Source organism: Trematomus bernacchii, unplaced genomic scaffold (genome assembly GCF_902827165.1).
Source record: "Trematomus bernacchii unplaced genomic scaffold, fTreBer1.1, whole genome shotgun sequence".
NCBI classification, from domain to species: Eukaryota; Metazoa; Chordata; class Actinopteri; order Perciformes; family Nototheniidae; genus Trematomus; species Trematomus bernacchii.
In genome coordinates, this window is record NW_022988098.1 from 6,767,610 (window position 1) to 6,778,394 (window position 10,785).

A 10,785-nucleotide genomic window follows, 5' to 3' on the forward strand; every position below is an offset into this window, starting at 1 on the left:
TTGTATGATATGATGTGAGTGGCTCCAAATTGACAAACTACATTAAAATGCCCTGACATTTAATTGTTAGTGATAAAAACATATAAAATATTGTAAAAAATATATTCAAGTCATCCATCTATGTTACTATAATCATTGCTGTACAATCAGAGTGCCCAAATCACTGAAACAACCCTCCTATTGTCTTCGTTTCCCCCCCCCCCCTTACTTTGGTGTTCGCGGTCAAATTTGAGCGGTCCTGTTTTAACTGCTATTACATTAACACAAAAAACATTAATCATCACCAAATTTCATTTAACACCCTTTCAAACTGTAAATATTGTATCAGACTACTGGTATACATGAAAAACTGGAGTAAACATACAAAGAATAGACACTGAACGTGTGTGTGTGTGTGTGTCTGTGTGTGTGTGCGTGCGTGCGTGCGTGCGTGCGTGCGTGCGTGCGTGCGTGCGTGCGTGCGTGCGTGCGTGCGTGCGTGCGTGCGTGTGTGTGTGTGTGTTTTATCTGATCCGGATGGTTACTAATTCCTTTTCTTTATGGCGGTCATTTTTGACCGGGAACACCATGGGTGTTACAAAGTTGACTAAATCATCCAAAATGCAATGAAAGTGGTGATCAACAATTATATATGTTCAAATGTCTACTGTGAAGGATATCATAAAGCCTTAATGCAATCGAACGTAAAACAAAAAAGTTATGATTGATGAAAGTAGTAAATCGGTCAGATTTTACCCGAAGACAACAGGAGGGTTAAAAAAAAAATCTTTACAGATGATCCCTATTTTCATCTCCATTTACAACCAGAATTATCACTTACATTTCTTAGCAGGGTTGGGAGGGTTCGTTTTAAAATGTTATCTGTTACAATGACTAGTTACCTATTATACAAATGTAATCAGTGACCTAATCAGAGTATCACAATATAAATGTAATGTTACATGATACATGATACATTTCCATTTTGGATTATGTAAAACATCAGAACAATGTGACCTTAGAAAAGAAGAAACCAAGATATTTAGGAAGAAAACCTGCCTTTCATGAAGCATATTCAGGCAGTAGCTTATACACCAACACTGAAACACATGAGCACATACTACAGTTTAAAAAATCAGAATTAAAATCTGAGCTGACAGAAAATGCTCCGTTTTAGTTTAATACACACAGTTAAGCTCACACACACGATTTTATGAACATATAAGTTCACCTGCTGAATTAAAAACAGGACAAATTAAGCAAAGAAAGTGGAAACCTTGAAGCAGATTCAGGCAGTAGAAGTATAGATTCACAGTTCACACTTAAAGTATTATCCTACAGAACAGTACAGCTCACAGAGAAGAGAGAACATCTGATCCTTTACAACAAACACTTATGCTCTTTGGTTTTTACTAACATGGTAATCCTGGTAGTAATCTCCAATTTTGGAAATGTAACAGTAATCTGTTTAGTAACTTTACAGGAATACAGTTGCCTTTTATTTGCATCCTGATTATGTAATCCTGTTCAATGTAATCCATTACACCACAAGTGTGTTTTCACTGCAGTACTCCAACTCCCCACTGGGTGTCGGGGTGGGAACACTGTTCGGTAATCCGCCTCACTCACTGCTTCTTTAACAAACCATAACAAATTCACTTCTGAGAAATCCTCAGGTAGTGAACTTCAGGATTTCGGGACGTCCTGCTGTGATTTGATTTCAACCTGAATAATTCAAAGGCCAAGTGCTCATTGTTCTCCTGAAGCTCAGCACTTTCCTCCAGCTCTGTCACATTAAAAATCTCAGTGCCTGCTTGGGAAAACTAACTTGTCTGAGTTTGAAGTTTATCTCCATACTGATGTTTCTGTTTTCTCTGTGGTCGCTGCTCCTGGGAATTCATTACATTTAGATTTTTGCTCTCTTCACAAAATATACACAGTTCTCTCGTTCTCAAACAACTCCACAGAGATCGGACTGATTACATTTGAACAATGGAAATGTACTCAATAACATCACATTTTATGTTTTCTTAATTACATTTTTTACACTCCCCCCCTGCCTGAAACGCCTCCATTGGACTCCTGTGTTTACTTCAGGAACATAGTGAAATCACAATGTAACACTCAGGCTTCTATTGGCTAGCACTCCAACACATTGTACGTGATAGGCTAAGGGGCGGGACATCAAGCTGTTGACCAATCACAATAGAGCCGGCCAGCTAACCAATCAGAGCAGACTGGGCTCTGGTTTCAGACAGAGGGTGTAAAGAGGTGCTGCAGCACAGGCAGTATGAGAACAATAAAGAGCTTTTTCAACATTAAAGCATGGAGACATGTCCCAGTAGAGACACTACATACAAATATGAAAATGAGTGTAAAGCCCCGGACACACCAAGCCGATTTTGGCCGTCGATGGATGTCAGGCCGACGATGAGCGTCCTGTTGCCCTACTCAGATTGGTGTGTCCCGCACCGTCGTGTTTTTTCGGCCGTGCCGACACCTTTTTGTCCAAAAACCTACCGACAATCGGCCAAAGGCTGTCGGTCAAATAAATCACTCTGATTGGCTGTTCAGCTAGCGAATCAGTGCATGAGAAGCGAAACGGAAGTGAACAAACTATTAAGAAGGCAAATCTGAGATTTCATTTAACTCCAGCTCTCGACACAGGTTCGGGAAAGCCCCATGAGCTTCTCGCTGTAGAGTGAAAATGGAACGCACACGCTATTTGTTGTTTGTTTATATCACGCAGTCTGTTCTTCTTCTCTCGGTGTATCACGCAGTCTGTCTTCCGGTAGTTGCCTCTTTTGAATGACGAATACACACTACTGCCGCCTGCTGGTAAGGAGAGTTATTGTCACTCACGCATGCGCAGTTCGTACGTGCAACTTGGCCGTCGGCTGAAGTCTTTGTGGTGTGTTCCAGTACGACACATGGCCAAGACGCAGGAGACGTGAGGCGACACAACAGTCGGGTCCGTCTGTGTGAGTTCCTTGGTGTCAGCTTGGTGTGTCCCTACCTTAATATGGCCCCTTTAAAGAGCTACAGATTTGGTTGATATGTGTCTGTAGCTTCTTCACTAAGAGCTTCACATCACATTGTTTGTAAGTTATTGCGTAGGCTGCTATGACGTTTGAGTTTTGTGAAGAGATGTCTGTGTAGGTTTAGCATGTGGATGAAGTCATTCCGACACAGACAGGCCATCTGGAGCAGACACACACACACACACACACACACACACACACACACACACACACACACACACACACACACACACACACACACACACACACACACACACACACACACACACACACACACACACACACACACACACACACACACACACACACACACACACACAAATCTGGGGTGCAATTAGGGTAGCCGATATAATAAGCCTGAAACAGTAATACAAGTCTTTCAGAGGGCAGTACAGAGGACCCCTCTGCTGCCGACATATGAACACACTGCGTCAGTGTGATTCAAAGGTTTAGCAAAAAATTCTTTCAACTCTGTTCAAACACTGCAGTGCGAGCTGACGCAGAGCCTTTAACTCTGAAACACATGCAATGCAAATCTACACCCACTCATCCACCAACACACTCATACATGAACTGTGAGTGTGCGTATTTAAACACACACATATAGGCATCCTGTTAAAGAATTTGCAACAAGTCCCATGTGGATTTACCTTCAGAGAATAGCCAATTTTACTTTTATTGACCGTGTTGTGTGATTAATGTGAAGGGCAGATGGACTCAGCTGTCATGCAACTCCCAACCTCCTACAGCGCAGAATTCATGAACAGGACCCCTCTTTGCTGCATTGTGTGTGTGTTCTTGGTGTGTGTGTGTGTGTGTGTTCTCGGTGTGTGTGTGTGTTTGTGTGTTTTCGGTGTGTGTGTGTGGTGCTCTGTCAGTGCCTTCTTTGTATCTTCTTACTCTTGTTTGATTGGAAGAGAGAGAGAGAGAAACACACACAGGCCACTTTGTTTTTTGTGTACTTGTGGCCTATGGATTTGACCATTGTTTCTCTGCAAGAGAGTAGGAGAAAAAGTGTGTGTGTGTGTGTGTATGTGTGTGTGTGTGTGTGTGTGTGTGTGTGTGTGTGTGTGTGTGTGTGTGTGTGTGTGTGTGTCAGGAGGGGGGGTGAGAGTACAGTAGACAACAGAGCTCCGTGATTGGTACAGCTGTCTCTCACTGTTCTGCCTACAGCCGCACCACATTTCAATACATATTTATACGTTAAAATCTCATTTATTCTTCCTTTTTTAAACACAAGACATTGTGTAAGTGCATTGCTATAGGCCTGTGTGTGTGTGTGTGTCGTCCTTGTTGCCATGGGGATGGGGTGTGCATGGAGACGGAGGTGGCAGGTTGGGGTCAGGCTCAGCGGGTTGCGGAGCTGAGATTAACTGTGACTGTGACTCCGGAGAGAAGAGAATAAAACAGCAGGCGATGCAGACCGACATGACCTCCATCTCTCTGAAAACCTCCGGCTACCGGCGGAACATCCAAAGGAAACTTTTTATTGTCCAATGTTTTCTTTCACTGGCTTTCACTTAACTCTGTAAACTATTGCTCAGCACTCTGGGAGATGTGTGTGTTTGTGTGTGTTGGAAAGTACATTTAAGTAAGAAAGTACTGTATTTGAAGAGGCCCTATTATGCAGTTTGAGGTTTTCCCTTTCCTGTAGTGTGTTATAGGTTTGTGTGCATGTAAATGGTCTGCTAAGGCTACAATCCATGTGTTCTCTCAAAAGGGAGTTTCTCTCCCACACACGCCCCCCCCCCCCCCTGCCTGAAATGCCTCCATTGGACTCCTTTGTTTACTTCTGGAGCATATTGACATCACTAGGTAACAGTCTTACTTCTATTGGCTAGCGCTCCAACACATTGTACGTGATAGGCTAAGGGGCGGGACATCTCTAAGCGGTTGACCAATCACAACAGAGTCGGCCAGCTAACCAATCAGAGCAGACTGGGCTCTGGTTTCAGACAGAGGGTGAAAAAAGGTGCTGCAGCACAGGCAGTATGAGAAAAATAAAGAACTTTTTGAACATTAAAGCATGGAGACATGTCAGAGTAGAGACACTACATACTGATATACACCTGGAAATGTGCTTAATGGGGCCCTTTTAGATACCTGGCCGTACAAATAGTCAGTAAAGTTAAATCCACCTTCAACAGCTGCTAATGAAAAGGATGTAAACGTTCATAGATTACTAATTATAATCCAGAGAAATTATAAAATGGCTATAACGAATATTGAGCGAGTTTTATCAAGTATGATTCTTGATGCAAAGTATCTACACTGTACTTTTACTTAAGTTAGAGATCTGAGTACTTCTTCCACCACTGGCTATCAACCTGTGCTGAGGGCGGTATTTTGACAGGAATTGGGTGTTTTAGGCCCAAGAAAACACTGTTTCAATATGACAAATTGATCAACTTGACAAGATATTAATCAATCAGGCGATCCCTCTTGAGGACTGTGATGTTTGACAGAACAAATCAAACTGTAGCTGTCAGTCCCATTGCTGCTGTCCGTCATCTGGTCTAAAACCAACCTTGTGTTAGCGTGACAGAGAGCTCCATTGTTTGGCTGCTTGTTCTGATGGATGCCTGGCCGATGACTTCAGCTCCGCCATGAACTGTCCTCTTATTCTCCTATAGGCCGGGATCAGAGCCGTGCCGGCCTGGGCCTGGGACCACAGCTGAGGTGCAGTGAGATGATGGCGGAAACCAGATCTATAGATTATAGGGACATACAAGTCAGGGAGGCGGTCATTAATGAAAAAATAACACGACAGGGTTATCAGAATCCTGATGGGAAGCTTATTGCATGGCTACACACGATATAAACCAACAACATGACTCACAGTATTGATAAAAAACATTTGTATTGATTTAAAAATGATCCTATTGCCTTTGCTATGAAGAAAATAGTCTCTTTCACAGCGTTGTCTGGTGACAGTTAAGCCATCAATTCATGAACCGTGAATCCAACGTTTTTTGCTGTCCACAAATATAAAAATGTGTCAACAGCTGATGTTAAAGTAACCACACTTCTTTCTGCAGGTTGATATGACTACCCCTTGATCAGAGCGCCCTCCTTAACAATGGTCTCTTAACGAAAATGAACAAACCTCTGTTTGCCTTTTTTTTGTATCCTGATTCCCTTTACATGTAATCTGTTACTCCCCAAGCCTGGTCTTTGTGTGTGTTGTCCTAGAATACCAGCACACGATTAGCACAGTGATGAGGGGAGTTCAATGAGGATGAGAGGACAGTCATACTCGCCTCGAGTGACCGCCAATGTGTGTGTGTGTGTGTGTGAGTGTGTATACTGTATGGCCAACATCAACAGACATCCAATGGGAGGTAGAGCAGCATAGGGCCCGAGGGTGCCCAGCTGAGGGTGACTATAGAGAGATTAAAGAGGGAATGTGGGGCTTAATCCACGGTTATACAGCAGTCTTGTTCTGAGGCTCCACTCACTGAGAGAAGGCAAAGAAAAGAGGAGCATTCCTGCCAGCCCTCGCTGCGCAGCACACACACAAGAGGCTACAGACGCCATTCGCCATCTGGCCTTAACCAAACACTGAACCCTGACCCCCTCCTCTACCGCCACACACTCTACATCTTCCTCCCTCTGCAGCCTTTCACTTCCTCCTCCGCTGATTCAACAAACAGGCTACCTTATAACTTTACCTAGGTATAGCGCTAAAGAAAATGCACTTCGTCCTCTTGATTGATTTTGACTTTTCACCTTACAGGAGAGAAGTAGGTAACAATTGTACAACTGTAGGGGGGGGGACGACGATTCAACCCCGGGATTTCTTTTGATAAACAAGCTCTATTTTGATGCTCTTTTATGCGTTCTGGCTACTCATTTACATGCAAAGAACATGTCTTTTGAAGATTAAATATGAAACGTGATGTAAAAATATCAAAAAAATACAATTAATACAAAGAAATTGATTGTTTTCACATAATTTGACTGCAAAATCCCAATGCAACTTGGTCCAAATACAGTAAATTCAGCAAACCAAGAAATCAACATAAATTCAACTTGTGGATAAATGTAAGGCGTCTCAACTCTGCAAGAGTCAAGGTGTTAACATTGACTGGGAGAAGTTATCCCACTGTTTTGATACTAGTGTCTACAAAACTCTTCTCACACTCTTTGCCACCTTTTTATTGGCTGCTATTCCAAAAATGTGTCATGTACCTGCTGTCTCGTGAAGAGTAACCCCCCCCCCCTGTCTGACTGGTTCACTTCCAACCAACTTATGCACGTTTTGCCAAATACCTAAAAACAATCCCATTTAAGCTACGTTCTGTGTCCTCATGCTAACATCTATCCTGAGCCAACCTTCATCACCCCCCCCCCCCCCCTCTTAATAACTTTATTCTCCTCTGTAAATGGGTAGCAGTGAGCCAAGCATTGCCTGGTCTGCCTTCAACGTAACAACCAGAAGAGACGTCTTCGTTCATTCAAGTTCATTACCGGCTTTTTTAGTACGCAGTTGGCTCAAAATTGTGAACCAGTGGTCTTTCCAACGCCCTTTTCTCGTAAACGCTGGTCATGACAGCAACAACAATGGTGGATCGCATCAGGTCCAAGCCCCAGTTCTCTTTATACATCCATGGTCGGGTCGATGCTTATGTAGCTTTTAATCTTGCGATGCCAAATTAAATTGAAGCACGACTTCTCCAACTTTAAACTCTTCTCCAGAGTGCCGTGGTTTATTGTTTGCCAATGTGGTTCAATAAGAAGAAACCTTAAACTTGGTTTCCTATTATCTAAGGTCACATTGCTCTGTTTCACATCATACACTTACGTAAAAAAACATCTTATTGATATTTATTTTATCTTAGATGAGTTGCGTTACATTGGATATTGAGGTAGTCAGGTTACATTACTTATATATATTTTGATACTCAGATTAGGTTACTGATGACATTTTCTACATTCAACTAGTTATTGTAACAGAAAACATTTCTAACCCTCCCAACCTTGCTTTCATTACGTCTCTTCATGAGGGCTGACCAGAGGAAGCTGTACAGCTCCAGAGAAAATCAGAGGCCCCACTCCAGCAAAGTGAGGGCGCCCGTTAAAAGCAGTCATTTTTTTGAGAGCCCTATAGCTTAACCTGTAACTACAACAAAGCTCTTTCCAGTTTCAGATAAATGCGCACTGTTCCCCCTTCAGTTATTTCCCCCTTCTCCTCTCCCCTTTACGTACCTGACTTCCTGATCAGAACAGTGCTTTGAGGAATTCAAGGAACCGGAGAAAGCCCTAACATGCAGGTGCCAGAGATTTGGTTCCAGCGAGCGTTTGGTACAAGAGGAGGCGAGTAATAAAGTGCCAAGAGGTGGAGGGCAGGAAGGAAATGACGGTAGAATAAAGGGACAAAGCATAGGCTGCATAATGGAGTTTGTGTAGTGGATAAAGAGCAGGAGACCTGGAGAAGATAGAGAAGAAATAGAGAGAATGGGCTAAGGAAAAAAGAAATTCTCATTAAGAGTCGAATTCAGTTCAATCATAACATTGTTACAGTCCACATAATGGAATAAAAGAAACCCCATCCGTTTTTTTGTGACTTACATACATTCGATACTGTGAGCAGTTTGGGGTGAAGTGTCTTGCCCAGGGACACAACGATTACATAATATTACTTTTATATTGTGATACTTAGATTAGGCCACTAATGATTTTTTTTTACTAGTAATTGTAAGGGATTACATTGTTCGGGTAACCCTCCAAACCCCATGTAAGCTCTCACCAAACTGACACCAAAGAACACGACCCGACTGTTGTGTCGTCTCACGTCTCTTGTGTCTTGGCCAAAAAGTCACACTGGAACACACCGCAAAGACTACGGCGGTAGTGTGTATTCGTCATTCAAAAGAGGCAACCGGAAGACAGACTGCGTGATATACAAACTTCAGCTCTCTGAAGCAGAAATAAACTATTTAAGCATTGTGGCTGGCAACCTTAAAGTACTGCTGCTACCACATTCCATGCATCAGTAATTATAATCCAAGATTTTTTTATTTGGCACCAAGTGCCGGCACTAAGTACGGCAAAGTACTTGGTGTGAAAGCGGCTAATAAATCGCAACCCGACATTTTGAACCACTCAAATCTATTCAACAAAAAATCGTGCAGTAATATATACGCTTTTCAGCATACATTATTAATTAAAGTGAAGTACAGTGCATATATCCCTTATATCCCTTCACAGAACTAAAGAATGCTTTTAAATAAGGTTTAATGAGATGATGGAATCAAAGCTGAACTGTGTAACATAAAAAGGCACACATGCTGAAAACCCAACCCCAGAAGGGGGTTCTGGGGGGACTAACATTTATATGTTAGAAATACTAACATATATACTACGCATTCTGGTACACTCTGAGAAGAAATAAATTAATCTATTACTACCCGACATATTAATAATATTTTATGCCATTTTTGTTTGTTTTTCACTTTGTTCTGAAGCTGAACTTGCTGCTCCACAAAGAGAAAAGAGTAAAGAGGAGATAGTCTGTGTGAATTACTTTAAATTGTGGGTAGGGTAGATAGCTCCCATTGTTCTGTGACCTGTCAGTCATCAAACCGGGGGTCATATTTCATTATGTGTTCATTTTTATCTGAAGTTGTACCCATGGATGTATAAAGAATAGTTCTACCGCAAAGTTATTCTCCGTGGGGACTTCCGGCAACAATCTTGATTCTGATCTGAAGTTTTCAAAACCGTTTATGGTCTCCGGTACTTCCAGTCGAACGCTTACTGCATGCACAGCGTTAAAACTTTTTTTTTTTTTTCTTCACTCTGTGATCCACTCGAAACAGGTCCGACCCAAAAGTGGGTCGCGACCCACCAGTTGAGAACCACTGCTCTAACTGATGGTATCTGTTTATTGCTCACCCTTGCTTTTATACAATCATTACCAATGTAAGAACTTATGCCCTTATCAGCCAGGTGCTAAAAACCAAATGCAACTATTTAGTATATGTTAATTTATTCGTGTGTTTAAACTGCTCCGTTGTCCATTGACTTCCGGTAAAAGTTCCTTCAAAATAAGAGTCCCAATCTTATTACTATCAAAATAAAAGTGCAAAACGAAAACTTTACCATAAGAAAATATTGGCATACAAATATAATCACTTCTCTAAAAGGTAACTCATTTAAAATATAGTTAGACATATTAAAGGTCATTTACAATAATACAAATAATAATAATAATAATAATAATATTCATATTAGTAATAAGCTTTATATTTGTATAGCACCTGTTATACAAGAATTGTAGCCAAACTCGCTTCACAGCAGTTCAATAGACACATTAGTATAACATGACAGGATAAAAGCAATGTAGAGGAGCTATAGCTACATTTCAACAAATATATCCACTAAGATGAATACATGAAGACTTGTGACTCGGACTTGACTTGGACTCTTCTTGGGTGACTCGGACTTGGACTCGGACTCGAACACAGGTAATGATGACTCGGACTCGACGCGGACACTCCTTGGGTGACTCGGACTTGGACTCGGACTCGAACACAGGTAATGATGACTCAGACTCGGACTCGACTCGGACACTCCTTGGGTGACTCGGACTCGAGTCCGAGTCAACACAGGTAATGATGACTCGGACTCGACTCCGACTCTCCCTAGGTGACTCGGACTTGGACTCGGACTCGAAAAGTGGGGACTCGAGAGTGACTTGGACTCGTGAATTGGTGACTTGACTACAACACTGCGTCCTGGTGAGATGAAAATGAAAAATAAT